Source organism: Podarcis filfolensis (genome assembly GCF_964270895.1).
Source record: "Podarcis filfolensis genome assembly, chromosome: 2".
NCBI lineage: Eukaryota > Metazoa > Chordata > Lepidosauria > Squamata > Lacertidae > Podarcis > Podarcis filfolensis.
The window spans coordinates 24,829,267-24,845,310 of NC_139605.1; the positions used below are offsets into that span (position 1 = coordinate 24,829,267).

General features: G+C 45.0%; 2 protein-coding genes across 2 annotated transcripts in view; one reads left to right on the top strand and one right to left on the bottom strand.

Moving 5' to 3' along the window:
• The window catches only part of LOC310757157 (uncharacterized protein C3orf49), a 285,131-nt gene extending 284,344 nt beyond the window's left edge, over positions 1–787 (top strand). The window contains exon 6 of the transcript XR_014545045.1: positions 715–787. The gene's annotated coding sequence lies outside the window, so the exon portion shown is untranslated. The remainder of the gene's footprint in view (positions 1–714) is intronic.
• Positions 1–16,044, bottom strand: part of PRICKLE2 (prickle planar cell polarity protein 2) — a 251,058-nt gene that overhangs the window by 108,813 nt on the left and 126,201 nt on the right. The gene's annotated exons all lie outside the window — the stretch shown is intronic.

The window sequence follows — 16,044 nt, forward strand, 5'->3', positions numbered from 1 at the left end:
TTAAAATCTGGTGCCCAGGACTGGACAAGGTAGTATCGGTGTGGTCTGACTAAGGCAGAATAGAGCAGTACTATTACTTCCCTTTATTGGGGGCACTATACTTCTGTTCATGCAGCCTAGAATCACATCCACTTTTTTTGCTGCTGCATCACACTGCTGACTTGTGTTAAGCTTGTAGTCCATTAGGATGCAAGCCAGGTGCCCCCCATCTTGTATCTATTTAGCTGGGTCTTTTTGCCTAAGCGCCGAACCTTACATTTGTCCCTATTGAAATTCATTTTGTTAGGTTGGGCCCAGTTTTCCAATCTGTTAAGGTCATCTTGCATCCCAATTCTGAGCAGAGTGTTCAGTGGGGCTCAGAGGGAAGAAAGATGAAGCAACTGGCTGAGAGTTGCAGGAGGAGGAAAGAGAAGCCAGGGAGGAAGGAGGCAAAAGGGAAAGCAGTGAGCCAAGGGAGGCAGGAAAGCAGGCAAACAGGTAGACCAATGGAGGAGGAGGAGGGGAGGAAGAGTAGAACACTGGCGGGCCACAAAAGGTGACGAAAAGCAAACTTTTTGAGTTTCTGGTCCACATACTCTCCCGGCTTCAGAGACTCTGATATATCTCCTTGCCAAGGGTACACTGGAGCCTACAGTAGGTATGCCTCTGAGTATGGGCAGCCTCAAAACTCCCTGGTTTTGTGCCACAGTCACTAACCTTGTTTGTTTGCACTAGGTAAAGGTAAAGGGACCCCTGACCATTAGGTCCAGTCGTGACCGACTCTGGGGTTGCGGCGCTCATCTCGCTTTATTGGCCAAGGGAGTCAGCATACAGCTTCCAGGTCATGTGGCCAGCATGACTAAGCTGCTTCTGGCGAACCAGAGCAGCGCACGGAAACGCCGTTTACCTTCCCGCCAGAGCGGTACCTATTTATCTACTTGCACTTTTTGTGCTTTCGAACTGCTAGGTTGGCAGGAGCAGGGACCGAGCAACTGGAGCTCACCCCGTCGCGGAGATTCAAACCACCGACCTTCTGATCAGCAAGTCCTAGGCTCTGTGGTTTAACCCACAGCGCCACCCGTGTTTGCACTAGCAATGAATATATATCGCAGAACTGCTATAGGCCGTATGGAGATTGTCATGCACAACGGTTTAGGGCTCCAGTTCAGGATTTCTCAGCAATGGCATCAAGGACTTTGAGAATGAACGCTGGGTTTGGAAGCCAGGGCAGGACAGACATCACCACATTGCTGGTCCTTGTTAAATTGAAGTATGGAAACCGATGCTCCTATAAAAGGTTTGCTAAATGTTCCCAGTGGGAAGAAATGGCAGAAAGGAGAACCAGCTAATGGTGTGGCTTGAGTGCTGACTAGGGGGAAACAACAGTCGGCTGCCCCACTTATGGTGCCACAGAGGCAGCTACCAGCGTGCCGGCCAAAGCGCCAAAGGGACACCCGCTGTGATAGGCAGGGAAACCTAAGGCAGATGGCGGCTCAGCAGGCAACAGCATTGTACCCTGCAGGCTGGAACGGTTAAGCGTCCTCCTCCAAAACGGCAAGGAGAAAGAACAGGCCAGCTGAACGCCCATCTCTGAGCAGGACTCCGCGAAACGTTGGGAAAACAGGCTCCAGTTTAGCAAAGCCCACAGAAGATTCCAACATTTGAGAAGAAATGGACTTTCTCCACATAAATTTTCAAATTCCAAGGACACTGAGTACAATTGCCTTCTCCATTATTTATTCCTCTCTGGCCTTCAGAAGCCAGTCAGGTCAGAAGCCAGAAAATGTGGTGTGCTGTGGGATAGCAGTTACTTATTACTGTGGCATTTTGCTTGCTCGCAGCTATGTTCATTACCTTTTTCATAAACTAGCCCTGGAAATTTGGGGATGCTGATTTTTTAAGGGTTGACCTACATGCAGAGCTATTTTAAGCCCTAGGCAAGCCTAACCATTTGAACTCCCCCCCCCCAAAAAAATTTGCTAACTTCAATTTTCAAAAACAGATGCCTTGTAGAAAAAATGAAAGCTGCTAAGTTTGTTTTAAATCGCAATAGTAAGTAATACAACAATCTTTCTCAAATACAGAAGAAAATGTTTTAGCGCACAAATCATTTCGAATAATCTTGTGAATTGTGATGTTAAAATTTAAGTCTCTGAATTGTTTCAATTTCAGACATATCAAAATCTCACTTTGCGTGCCTTTTCCTTTTGCAAGTTTTGTCACCCGTTCATTCCTGCCTTTGTAGCTCAGTTGGCAAGGAATGAGACTCTTAATCTCAGGGTCCTGGGTTCAAGTCCCACATTGGCTGAAAGATTCCTGCATTGCAGGGGACTGGACTATAGATGACCTTTGTGATGCCTTCCAACTCTACAAGTCTCATGTTTCTGTGATTCTATGTGCTGGTGCTTGGGCATCTTCAGTTGATATAGTTGCCAAGCCTACCAGTCTCTTTTGCAACATTGCTGAGTGTATGTAAGCTGGGAGAACTCTTCAAAATATAAAATAAAATAAAATAAAATATTATCAGAAATTTATAAAATGTAACAAAAACCAATCTGTATAAAGTGGTGCTTCTCAAGAGTCAGTACTGTGCCCCTCTGAAGTCTGCACCCTAAGTGGCTGCCTAGTTGGCCAAATGATAACACCAGCCATTATTATTATTATTATTCCCTGCCCATGTGGCTGGATTGCCTACATGGGTTCATATCACAAACCCTGGACAAATACACTCAGTAGACAGTGGTGGAAGACTAATAAATACTTAACCCTTTTCTTCTTTTTCTTTTTTTGTAAACCACCCTGGGAATATGATTGACCGCAAGGCATTATAAAACTACATAGTGAAAAATTCATCATCAAAACGTTCAGTATTGAGCTATGATAAAAGTTTCTGATGCCTCGATGAGAAAAGATTATATGGATTTACAGTGCAATCCTGTTTCTGTTTATTCAGAAGGAAGTTCCACTAGGAAGTTTTCTCCCTGGTTGTGTGTTTATGACCACAGCCTTAAGCCTGGAAGGCGCATGGCCAAATCTTCAGGTGATGTTATTCAGCAGAACTTTTTCTAAAGCCAGTGGAAGGAAAGTTAAGCACATCTGCCAAAATTCTGGACTATAACATTAACAGGCAACCCAATAAGGCCTTGTTTGGGTTTGGAATTGCTTTTGCCTGTAGTAAATATAAACGGGATTTTCCATTGACATGTCCGCTCCAGAATCACAAGCTTGCAAAGAACTAGCCAATCAGTCTTTTTAACTGTGCATGTTTAGATGGTGGTCAGGTTGCTGCTCATTTCCATTTATCCCTTCTTTAATTTGCATATTCATATCTAAAACATATTCACATATAGTATTTGTTCACTGGCTGATGATGTTGCTTGATTGGAGGCGGAGAGGATAGTTGTCATACTTCTCTGATGAAAATAGGGACGTACAACAACAACAACAACAGCTGCTCTGGTTCACCAGAAGCGGCTTAGTCATGCTGGCCACATGACCTGGAAGCTGTACGCTGGCTCCCTCGGCCAATAAAGCGAGATGAGCCCCAGAGTCAGTCACGACTGGACCTAATGGTCAGGGGTCCCTTTACCCTTTAAGGAAAAATGGGGAATTCTGGGGTCAATCAAAAATCCGGGACTGTCCCTGGAAAATAGGGACACTTGGAAGGTCTGAGTTGTGTGGCAAGGGAGATCTGGTAAGTCAGGTGGTAGCCCTGCTGGGTGGCCCTAATCCTATGCTCTGATACAGCAGCAGCCATGAAACCCACAAAATGAGTCTTAAAACTGTAGAATCTGGCAACTGTCTATAAAGGCAGCTGGACCAAACCCAACCCTGCTCTGAGTGCCGGAGCAGCTGTTGCCAAGAAAAACACAATGTGATCAGGGGGTGTGCACGGGAGAAAGGAGAAAGGGGGGGAGCAGTGGGGCCAGAAAGGACCCATTTATGCAGGATCCAGTGGGATCTGATTGTGCTAATGTAGGTTTAATTATGTGCTCGCATCAAGTTGGAGTAGGACTCTGGAATGGGTCATTGTTTGGCAAGTAGGCTAGAACTTACTTGCTAAGCACAGGGTGCAATTTCAGAGGTGCAATGAAGAGGCAGATCTACTATGAAACTGATGAAGCTTCAGGGTGCCTAATCCCAGAGGGGGCCCCGAGAAGCAACATTAGTCCCTATTGCTTCAAATTTTGGGGTCTAGCAGACCTAATTGGAGTGGCACTGCTCAAATTGATTGATTTTTTATTTTGGTAAACATGTCAACAATCCCAAAGTTTGATAGTCAGTAGCACAGATGTTGTAAAGGTGTGGTGATCTGTCGTGGAACAGCCCCATTGAAGATAACAGTGATTACCCAGACCTTGGCCAGAGAGCCAGTGTGGTGTAGTGGTTAAGAGCGGTAGATTTGTAATCTGGTGAACTGGGTTCGCGTCTCCGCTCCTCCACATGCAGCTGCTGGGTGACCTTGGGCCAGTCACACTTCTCTGAAGTCTCTCAGCCTCACTCACCTCACAGAGTGTTTGTTGTGGGGGAGGAAGGGAAAGGAGAATGTTAGCCGCTTTGAGACTCCTGAAGGGGAGTGATAAAGTGGGATATCAAATCCAAACTCCTCTTCTTCTCAGTGCTGGTTGTGAAGGGGCCAAGGGGCCCCCATGGCAGTTCAAGCTTCAGGGCCCCAGAAATTTAGGTCCACCACTGACTACATGTCTGCTATGACTACAGGTTAACAGCACGGGATTTCACCACTGACATGGGGTACTGTGAGGACAAAGACTGAAAACAACTATTACTAATCAAACTGCCATGCAAATGTTGCGTGGCATGTCAATCTTTAAAATGCAGGGGTTCAATGGGAGGTGAACTGCACCCCATAAAGTAATACGGTAATAATTTGTGGTTATTGCTCTATTGCACAAACCCACACTCTCACACATACATGTCTTTGCATGAATCCTGGCTTTCTTTCATTGCAGTCTGTTGGGGAAAGGAGACTGCTTTAGAAACCCAGGCTGTCGTGCTTAATCTGGACATAGCACAAGAATTTTGATACATCCTTGCTAAGCCTGCCTGCCAAAACCCCAAAATGACGTATTTTATAGTCAACTCAGCGTACATTAATTAAAGTATGGAGGAAATGGACCCAAACTCAACCAGGCAAAAGCAAACAAGGACTTTGTGTTTTCAAAATCATAATTCAAAACAGAAACAAATATAACTTGTTTAGTGCAACAGTTTTCCTTGGAAATGTTGCTGAAACCACAGGCATCGCCTCAGACAATGGCTAACAGCCATTTGATAGGACAACCTCTTGTCAGGACTACTTTTAAACAGCCAAGTAAATGTAAGGGACTTCTCTGTATTGCCAAGCCATGAAAATGGGCCAGTTGATGAAATGTTCATATTATAAGAAGAAGAGAAGAAGAGTTTGGATTTGATATCCCGCCTTTCACTCCCCTTCAGGAGTCTCAAAGCAGCTAACATTCTCCTTTCCCTTCCTCCCCCACAACAAACACTCTGTGAGGTGAGTGGGGCTGAGAGACTTCAGAGAAGTGTGACTAGTCCAAGGTCACCCAGCAGCTGCATGTGGAGGAGCGGAGACACGAACCCGGTTCCCCAGATTACAAGACTACCGCTCTTAACCACTACACCACACTGGCTCTCAATGGATGTGGATAGTGTTAAATTATGATGTTGGATCTGAATGGGCAGCACAGATTAAGGAAGGCATTCAGCAGCAAGTGGGAGCAGAAAAAATTATTGGTTTCCAACCAACTTCAATTGTACACATTGATTGGTTTGGGTCATTATAGAGTGTTATATGTTTTGTTTTGTTTTGTTTTGTTCTTGCTACAGGGCAAGCAAATTTGCCACCCAAATTCAGATTTATGCATTTTCAGTTTTTTTGGGGGGGGGGTGAATTTCAGGTTTTGATAGAGGAAAGTGTCCGTATTGAAATTCTGCCAATGTTCGGATACTGATGAATTTCAGACGCAGGAGTATTTTGGATTCTGAATTTCATGTTCTCCGTTTTTAAATATTCAGATTCTGAATTTGGCACGCGGAGTTTGCTCAGCCATTTCACTTCAACGCTGACTTGTTTGATTGTCTGCTTGCATCTGTAGCCATCACTAGGCGCTACCAGGAAAGGGCCAGAAAGCAATGGAGAAAATAGAAACAGAGAACAAACAAGAAAAGGCAAACAAGAAAAAGAAGCAAAAAATAGCAAACAGAGAAAGGGTATGAATCAAGTTCTCTACAGCAGTTTAGAGCTCCGTAACGCTGGAAAGGAATTACTGGCGTGTAACAACCACAGAGTTACGTAAGGTCATGAGTTGCACTGGGTGAGGGGGAGGAACAGGAAGCAATTATTTGATTTTTTCATAACACAAGAACTTAGACTCTGGAGCTCATTAGGAAATACGCATTGAAAGCCAGAATAGATTACAGGGTTCACAAAATCATGAGGCAAATTCATGAAGAACAGCCAGCCAGCAGATGCAGCTATTTATTTGTTTAAGGTATTCCTAAATCCAAGGGCAGATGCTGGGTGATCTGAACCAACTGGGGAAAAGGCCAACAGCTGACATGGAAGCTGAGCATCATCTCGGTTGTTTACAGCGGGGATGGGGAACCTGTGACCCTCCAGCAGGTGCTGGACCACAGCTTCCATGATCCCTGACAATTCTTGTTGGGGCTGATGGAAGCCCTATAACATTGGGGGGGGTGGCACAGCTTCCCCATCCCTGACGTACAGCAAATGCAGAGGGAGGACTCACATCAGTCTAAAGTCTATTTCTGCAGCATTTGGGGATTTTTGATTCAGTGCAAAAGGCAACTAAAGGAGATACGGCAGAGGTATATAAAATTATGCCTCGTATGTAGGAAGTGGATAGATATTAATATCCTCTCCCTCTACCCCCCCTCTCTCACACACACTACTACTACTACTACTACTACTACTACTATAATTCAGGGTCACCCCGTGAAAACGACTGATGGAAGATTCAGGACAGACAAAATAACATCTTCACACAGCCCACAATTTACTTCATAGAACTGCAGAACTGATAAAGCACGTGTTCTGCGTGCAAAAGATCCCAGCTTCAATCTCTGGCATTTACAAGTAAAGCTGAGAATGTCCCCTGTCCGGAACCCTGGAGAGCCACTGCTAGTCAGTGCATGCAGTGCTGGAGCTAGATAGACTAATGGACTGACCCACAGATTCACAGAATTGGAAAGGACCACAAGGGACATCTACTCCAAACCCCTGAAGTGCAGGGATCTTTTGAGGCTTGAACCCACAATCCCAAGATTAAGAGTCTCGTGCTGAGCTATCACTGAGCTTCCTCTAGTTCCTTAAAAGAGGATTAGACAAATTCATGGAGGAGTGGACTATCGATGGTTTTCAGTCATGATTGGCTCCATGTTCAGAGCTACTAGACACCAGAAGCAACATGGAGGACTATAGACTTCAAACCCTGCATAAGGGCTTCTCAGACCATCGGGTTGCCTGTTGTGGGAAGCAGGATGCCGAAGCATGGGGTGAACCTTTGGTCTGATCTTATTTGAAAGAAGAGGAAAGAGGGAGGAGAGAACACATATGGATAATTGCCTAGTGATTCTCCTCAAGTGCATTTGCTTTGTCTCCAAGGCAACCCTTCATGTATCTTCCTTAGCTTGTCTCACTTCATGGGAACTTGGGTTGCATACACACTATGCCTTTAAAGTAGATTTGAAACACATCCTCCCCCTCAGACCATTTTGGGCACTGTGCTTTGCTGAGGGTTGCTAGGAACTGTATCACTGTAAGGCTTAAACTAGTGCCCGGAATTATTTCGAGGGAAAGTATGCGCTTCTTAAAAAGCAGAGACATCACCTTGCCGACAAAGGTTCGTATAGTTAAAGCTATGGTTTTCCCAGTAGTGATGTATGGAAGTGAGAGTTGGACCATAAAGAAGGCTGATTGCCGAAGAATTGATGCTTTTGAATTATGGTGCTGGAGGAGACTCTTGAGAGTCCCATGGACTGCAAGAAGATCAAATGTATCCATTCTTAAGGAAATCAGCCCTGAGTGCTCACTGGAAGGACAGATCCTGAAGCTGATGTTCCAATACTTTGGCCACATCATGAGAAGAGAAGACTCCCTGGAAAAGGCCCTGATGTTGGGAAAGATGGAGGGCACAAGGAGAAGGGGATGACAGAGGACGAGATGGTTGGACAGTGTTCTCAAAGCTACCAACATGAGTTTGACCAAACTGTGGGAGGCAGTGGAAGACAGGAGTGCCTGGCGTGCTCTGGTCCATGCGGTCATGAAGAGTCAGACACGACTAAATGACTAAACAACAACATAGTTCGTGCACAGAGCCACAGAAACGGAAAGGGCTATGGAAGTCATCTAGTCCAGCCTCCTGCTCAAGACAGGATCTGTAATGCAGGTACAACTGCATGAGCCCTAACAGAGGGCTGTCCAGCATCTGCTTATATGCCTACAAAGAAGGATGGTCCATCACATCCCAAGGGGACAGCCAGTGTGGCGCAGTGTTTAAAGGGCTGGATTAGGGCCTGGGAGATAGGAATTCAAATCTTTACTTGGCCGCAAAGCTCCCTGGGTGACCTTGGGCCAATCACCATCTCTCAGCCTCATCTACCTCACAAGGTTGCTGTGAAGATAAAATAGAAAGAGGGGGGAATCGTTTGCCCCACCTTGAGCTCCTCAAGGAATAAATAAACAAGATGGTCTGTTCTACTGCCAAGCAGCTCTTGCTATTGGACATGTTCTTCTGATGTTTAGATATAATATGCTTCCAGCTATTTGGTTCTAGTCCTGCCTTTGCACCGGAGAACAAATTTTTAGGCTACCAAAATGGAATGAACTGTATGTAATGAGTGGCTCTCTCAACTGCTGGCTGCACTGTGGCTTTTTGAAGGGGAATATTTCTTATAAACCATCTGATTTGGGTAATTTTATTCAATAGCAACAAAGAGGCTTGTGGTACCTTAACGACTAACATATTTATTATGGCACAAACTACCGTAGACTACAGTCCACTTCGCCAGATGCATGAATTGTTATCCTGAGTTGCAGGTTCATATATGCATTGGGGGAAAGAACTGTAAAAAGTGAGATGTGGGAGAAATTAAGTAGACATTGAGGAGTACCTAATTATCACCGTCTGTATTTTTTCTGCATTCCATGTCATTATAATTCACAAAACAGTTCTTGATGACACAGTCATCTTGGCAATGGGACTAGATGAACACAAATAGAGAAATTGACTATGGTCTACCAAAGCTGTTGCCATGATCAATCTGTTCTTGAAGGTGCCACAAGACTTTGTTGTTTCCGGTGCAAAGGACTAATAAATCCTTTGGGATTTAGTCAATAAAGCATTTTTTTAAAACACCAACATTTCCATCCATTTTCCTTCACAAAATTAGGGTTGACATTTCAATTGCAAAGTGAGCTGAAGGCAGGCTGGTATCGCTGCAGGTAAGGAGAGACAGTGGATTCTCCACAGCCAAACCTAGGGAATGTGTCCTTGGAGAACTTGTTAAAGAAGTGGGGGAATTCCCTCTTTAGCAGATAACAACCTTCAGTGGAAAGCTACCTACGCAAAACAGATTTCACTGCCCAGAGAAAAAGTGGCATGGTGCAGCTGTCATCCAGTTTACCTTCAGAGACTGGAATCAGAGCGTTTCTGAGGCCTGTGTTCTTACAGCTTGAACTGATTTAGAGCTCAGAGTCAAGCCTCACAACCTGTCAAGGGTACCTTCTGAGGCCTATTTTCTTTTCCACAACACTTCTAGGTCTGTCTGCAGAATACTCATGTTGCTAATGGGACAAATAATTGTGTAAAAGGTTCCAAGGATTTTTAGCTACCATTTAAACACACACTTGCCAACCTAGCAGTTCAAAAGCACGTCAAAGTGCAAGTAGATAAATAGGTACCGCTCCGGTGGGAAGGTAAACGGCGTTTCCGTGTGCTGCTCTGGTTCGCCAGAAGCGGCTTAGTCCTGCTGGTCACATGACCCGGAAACTGTACGCCGGCTCCCTTGGACAATAAAGCAAGATGAGCGCCGCAACCTCAGAGTCGGTCACGACTGGACCTAATGGTCAGGGGTCCCCTTTACCCTTTAAACACATTTAACACACTTAAACACATTTAAACACACAGTGGTATTTCTGGTTACGAATGGAATCTGTTCTGGAGGCCCGTTCGTAACCGGAAACCGCTTGTAACATGAGGGGCCATTAGCGAAAGTGCGCCTCCCGCTGCATGCGCGCCTCTGACACGCAATTTCCGCTCGCATACCGGGGCAAAGTTCGCAACCGGGAACGGCTACTTCTGGGTTACCGGAGCTCGTAACCCACGGTGTGCGCAACCAGAGGCGTTCACAAATAGAGGTACCACTGTGCCATGAAACCACAGGGCCTGTCCTCTTGTAACAATCTTTATGAACCAGGCAACTGAAAGGATTCTCAGGGAACAATGGATTGTGCTGGTGTCACAAGATGGCACCTGTTCCTTATCACTGCCTACCATCATAGTTGTCCCATTCCTATATCATTTTCTGCTTAAATGTGGATTGGGTTGCCCATACAGAATTCAAAGCAAATGGTCTGAAATTGTTATCAGGGAAATACACTTAGCAAATGATATCAAAATGCTGATTGTTACCATGGATGTTACTGAGGGAGTTTCCTCTGGAATATAAGAACGTGTGTATGTGTTTGTGTGTCGGCCAGAATACAACTCTTGAGGGGCTATGTACTGCTGGGAACATGTGTTTGCCTCATCACTTTTTTACTGCTTTGCTTTGCATGAGAGAGACATTGCTAAAGAAAAAGAAGTTGGTGACGGGAAGGAGACACCAATGTATTATGATTACCGTAATTAGATTTCTTCCATAAGGGCCAAGGTGGGTCATAACAATGTAAAAATACAATATTAAAGTGTGTGTGTGTGTGCAGTCAAAGGTCAGGATAAAAAGATGCACCTTCAGCTTATGATTAAAGATATATTGCGAAGGTGCCAGGCACACCTCTGCGAGGAGGGAGTTCCACAACTTGAGGGAACGCTGGCTCGGGTATTTCCACCACCTGAGGCAGCTGCTTCACCCCACCTCATGGGTGAGCCGGGCCTGCCCTCAGGCCACACACCCCTAAACTTCCAAGGAGGGATGGAACTACGAAGAGGAGCTCCTCTGCTCACCTTAACACCTGCAAAAGTCTGTAAGGAAGAAGGCAGTTATTGCCCACAAATTCTTCCAAGTAGTGCTATAAAACTACATATATAATACGTTTTGGAGGAACATTATATGAAACATATGGCAGCTGCCGGGCAGTGGCCATCAGGAGCGATTTACAACGGGCAGAGAATTAACCCTTATTTGGGGAACCATTCAATTGATTTGCGGCCGTGTCCTTCAAGATACACAACTACTGGACTCCGTATTTCATTAGCACAGTGAGGAAGAGCTGTGGCTCAGTGGTGGAACATCTGCTCTGCATGCAGAAGGCCCTGGGTTCAATCCCTGGCATTTCCAGGTACAGCTGGGAATGGCCCCTGACTGAAACCCTAGAGACCTGCTGCCGGTCACTGTAGACAATACTGAGGTAGATGGACCCATGGTCTGACTCTGCATAAGGCTACTTCCTATGTTCCTAATCAAATACATTGGGAGGTTTACAGTACACAGTCAACTTTACCAGTAAAAGAGAACCCTGCCTCCCCCCCCCCCCATTTCAAAGGTATCTGCTTATGTTTCCAATGACGACCACATATTCAATGCTACCTCATGTTTTCTTCTAAAGAATACCCATCTGGTATGAAACAGAGAACGCAAAACAAGAGGCTCCACAGGTACATTAATGTTATTAAAAGACAATATTGCTTGGACATAATTTCCCAAAATACATGAGTTTTGTCCACCATATGTGGAAGAAGTCTGCTCTGTTTTTGGCTCAGTACAAACAGTTGCCATTTCCAACTTTCTACATCTCATTTCATATCTGAGGTGTTAAATGCCTTTGCATTGTCATTTCTATACCGATAATGTTGAGCTCACGGTAAACTGACTTTGAAGACCAAATTTCAGGAGATATTTCCTAGAGCATGGGTAGGCAAACTAAGGGCCGGGGGCCGGATCCGGCCCAATCACCTTCTAAATCCGGTCTGCGGACTGTCCGGGAATCAGTGTGTAGGATGAGTAGGATGAGTACATGAGTAGGAGGTGTCCTTTTATTTAAAATGCACCTCTGTGTTATTTGTGGGGCATAGGAATTTGTTCATTATTATTTTTCCAAAATATAGTCTGGCCCCCCACAAGGTCTGAGGGACAGTGGACCGGCCCCCTGCTGAAAAAGTTTGCTGACCCCTGTCCTAGAGGTTTTACAGTCCTTTTCTCATTCCGGCTGGCAGTGATATTCTAAACCTGCATTATATTTAGAACCTGTGTTCTAAATATTTCAGAGAATATATTTGTACCTGGATGCCGGATCAGTTTTTCAAAATCAATTCCTCTTATTTCATTGTCTCCAGATGAGGAATTTTCCATCCTTACAAGCTACACTTATTTGCTTGATAACTCCTGGCCCGCCACTAGGACGCAAATGGTCTTTAGAAATGAGGAGATTGCAGGACATCAGAAATACAGAAGGAACACTAAACAGAATTCGAGAAAGCTGAACTATATGGAATGCTGGAAACAAAGGCAGGGATATAAGGGATTAGACAGTACCTGAGATATCATGGACCCAAGTTGTTAAGAACATTGTGAATTCATGCAAGAACCTTGAGACTGGGCAGCCAGTGCAAGCTTTGGATCACTGGAGTTAAGTCTGTCCCCATCAACAATTTGGTGGCAGCACATCAAATACAACCCATAGAGCAGGAAGGGACCTTAAAGGTCGTCTGGCCCAATTGTCTGTTGGTGCAAGGTATGTACTTCTACAGCATCCCTAATAGGTGACCATCCAGCATCTACTTAGAAACCTCCAATTAAAGACTCAGTCACTAGCCAAGGCAGTCTGCCTGTTCACTGTTGAACAGATTATGCCATCAGGAAGTTCTGCCTAACATTTAGTCCAAATCCTTTTCTTTGTAATTGGAAACACATTGGTGCAAGAGAGAACTAATTTGCTCCATTTTCTACCTGACAGCCCAATTTGAAGACGGTCATCATCAATGCTATTTTTCTGGGGGGAAATGGTGCCACAACTCACCATGAATGCCCCCTTGTTCCCTTACAATGCCAATGGTGCCCACTTGAGAGGTCAGTGTAGAATAGTGAGCTAGACAGACCAATGGCAACTTCCTACTTTCCAATGGGTTCCATACTACAGATCTCAACTTCGTCAAGAGTAGTGTCTACTGGACTGTTTCGGATCCCTTGAATATATTAATTCCTCTTTCTCCTACAGCCGGTTCAGCTCGGCTCAACTAACTCTGGAGGGCAACCTTCAATCCTCAGTGCTGCACACTTTAAGAGGGTGTTTCATTAAGAGACAAGGTGTAGGGTGAGCCAGGGGAACACACTTCACAAAGGTTGCTCTAATGACTTTCACAGCCAGGAAGATGGATGCTGTTAAAACTCAAGAGATGAGCTTTTCTAGTAAGAAAAGAAACCAGGAAGCTAAAATCAGAAATCCAAGAGTTGCATTCACGAACATTTGGAATGGACATCAGTTACGATCTAACACTAGGGAATGAATGGGCAACTGGCAGTTCCCAAGCGGTTAGATTCGACTTTATCTAATTCCTGGCAATCCGACCCAGTTTCAACCAAGAGATGGTAAAATAGTTGCTCACACATTCACTCATAGTGATGAGTGAAAGTTGTAAGAAACAGAGGCACCCCGTGTTTTAATTTCACATTTCTCGTTTGAATTTTCTATGCAATAGCCACACTCTGTCGAAGCAGTTATGCTTTTTAAGTGTGAATCTCTCACTGTCTGAAGGCACCATCATTGTTATGGAGCCTGACTACTCATGAGGGGTTCTGTTTGCATGCCAAAGTACACTTCCTGCTCCCAGTCCGCAACTGGCAAGGAAACACAGGAATCCTTGAGAACACAGGCATTGTCCGTTCTTGATCTACGCCAACGCGATGCTCTCCAGATGTTACTGGATTACAGCTCTCATCAAACCTAACCATTCACCATGCTGTTTGTGGATGCCCAATGATCTCTGTAGGGCACCTCTGTACTGGACACCCCTGATGAATGCAATGCAGTGTATTTCAGGTTTTGTACTTTCATTAAGCTGAGGGGTGTGTACGCATATGTTTGTGAAGTTCCAAAATAAAGCGATTTGCTTTACCAACTCGGTCGGTTCCAGCAATTCAAGCTATCACAAATACCATCCTTTGAAGTGTCTGATATTATCTGCAAAGGGTCTTGCCGCAAGGGGCAAAGTTGTCAGATGATTTGGCATCCAAACCCCAAGGCTGACACAACATAGGAGACATCTGCTTTATACAAATCTGATTCTTTAGAACAGTGAGGATACATAGCGTTGAGCCTTGAGGAACAACAGCCAACCCCTGTATCTTAAGATGGCACTTCTTTATCTGAGAAAGAAGCTAAAGCCCTGCAAATTCACATCAAACTCTGTGATCCAGCAACCCTTACTGGGCGATGGGGGGGGGGGTGGACCAGATTGCATTGCTGTGTTTATTTTTCAGACTGTAGCAGCTTATGTGACATCGCCGAGCAGTTACAACAACAAGCAGAGCCTTATCATCAGGTCACTGGGGTAATAAGGGAGATGGATGGCATATCAAGTTGCCTTGCTGAATTATTTAGTGAACATCCTTTATGGAGACAGATGGAGCTGGTCATGACAACATCACAGAGAAAGGATGCTCTCTCTGGTCATAGGATTCTTCGGCAAAGGGCTGACCGCACAGTTTCTAGAAGCTCCGTAAACAGCGCTTTAAGTGACAGCTCGTGAACTGAGTACTTGACACTTGCCCAGTGGATTCCCATTAGATCAAGTGAAACCACAGCGTGTCCAAATGTTCCCTCGCAGCCCTGGAATCAGCAAAAAGGGCTTTGGAGAGACAAGGCGCAAGAACGCCCCCCCCCCCAGAAAACAATAGCGACCTACTTGCTGCACTCCTCAGGAAGGCAGAGAGAACACTGTGCCACTTCAAGGCAAAAAACAACAACAACAATTCCAGCTGCTTTTACATACCTTCCAGAATAAATGTAGACTAGGTAATTTGCAGCAACAGACTCTTAATGTTAAAACGCCCCAAATAGAAAAGAAAAGAAAGCAAGAGGCTTAAACCTGCAAAATGATGACAATTATGGGATGCTTCTGCAGGAGGGCTTGCGGTTGATACTTCAGAGCTTCCCTTTCTCCCCAACTGACCTCCAGCAGAGATTTTTAAAATTTGTTTACCATATGCAAAAGCATTTTCCCCCTTCTGCCTCTGTTACCTCCACATATAGAAATACCATAAATCAGGGATAGCTAATGTAGAAGAAGAAGAAGAAGAAGAAGAAGAAGAAGAAGAAGAAGAAGAAGAAGAAGAAGAAGAAGAAGAAGAATGGGGGGGGGGTTGGATTTGATATCCCGCCTTTCACTCCCCCATAAGGAGTCTCAAAGCGGCTAACAATCTCCTTTCACTTCCTCCCCTACAACAAACACTCTGTGAGGTGAGTGGGGCTGAGAGACTTCAAAGAAGTGTGACTAGCCCAAGGTCACCCAGCAGCTGCATGTGGAGGAGCGGGGAATCGAACCCGGTTCACCAGATTAGAAGGCCACTGCTCTTAACCACTACACCAGCATCTTCCAAATGCTGTTGGACTCCTAATTTCCATCATCCCTGACCATCCCTGGCTGATGGCAACTGGAGTCCAATGACCACCCCTGACCTCTAGCCTCCTTCAGAAACAGATCTGCCTATTTATTTGTTGAAATATTTCCATCCTCCCCTCTTAGCCAAAGACTTGTGGCTAAGTGGAGGTAAAACATATGCAGCCAATGTATGTAGCCCTCCATGAATTTCTCTAATCCCCTTTTGAAAGCCACCTAATTCAATGCTCATTAACATTCAGGT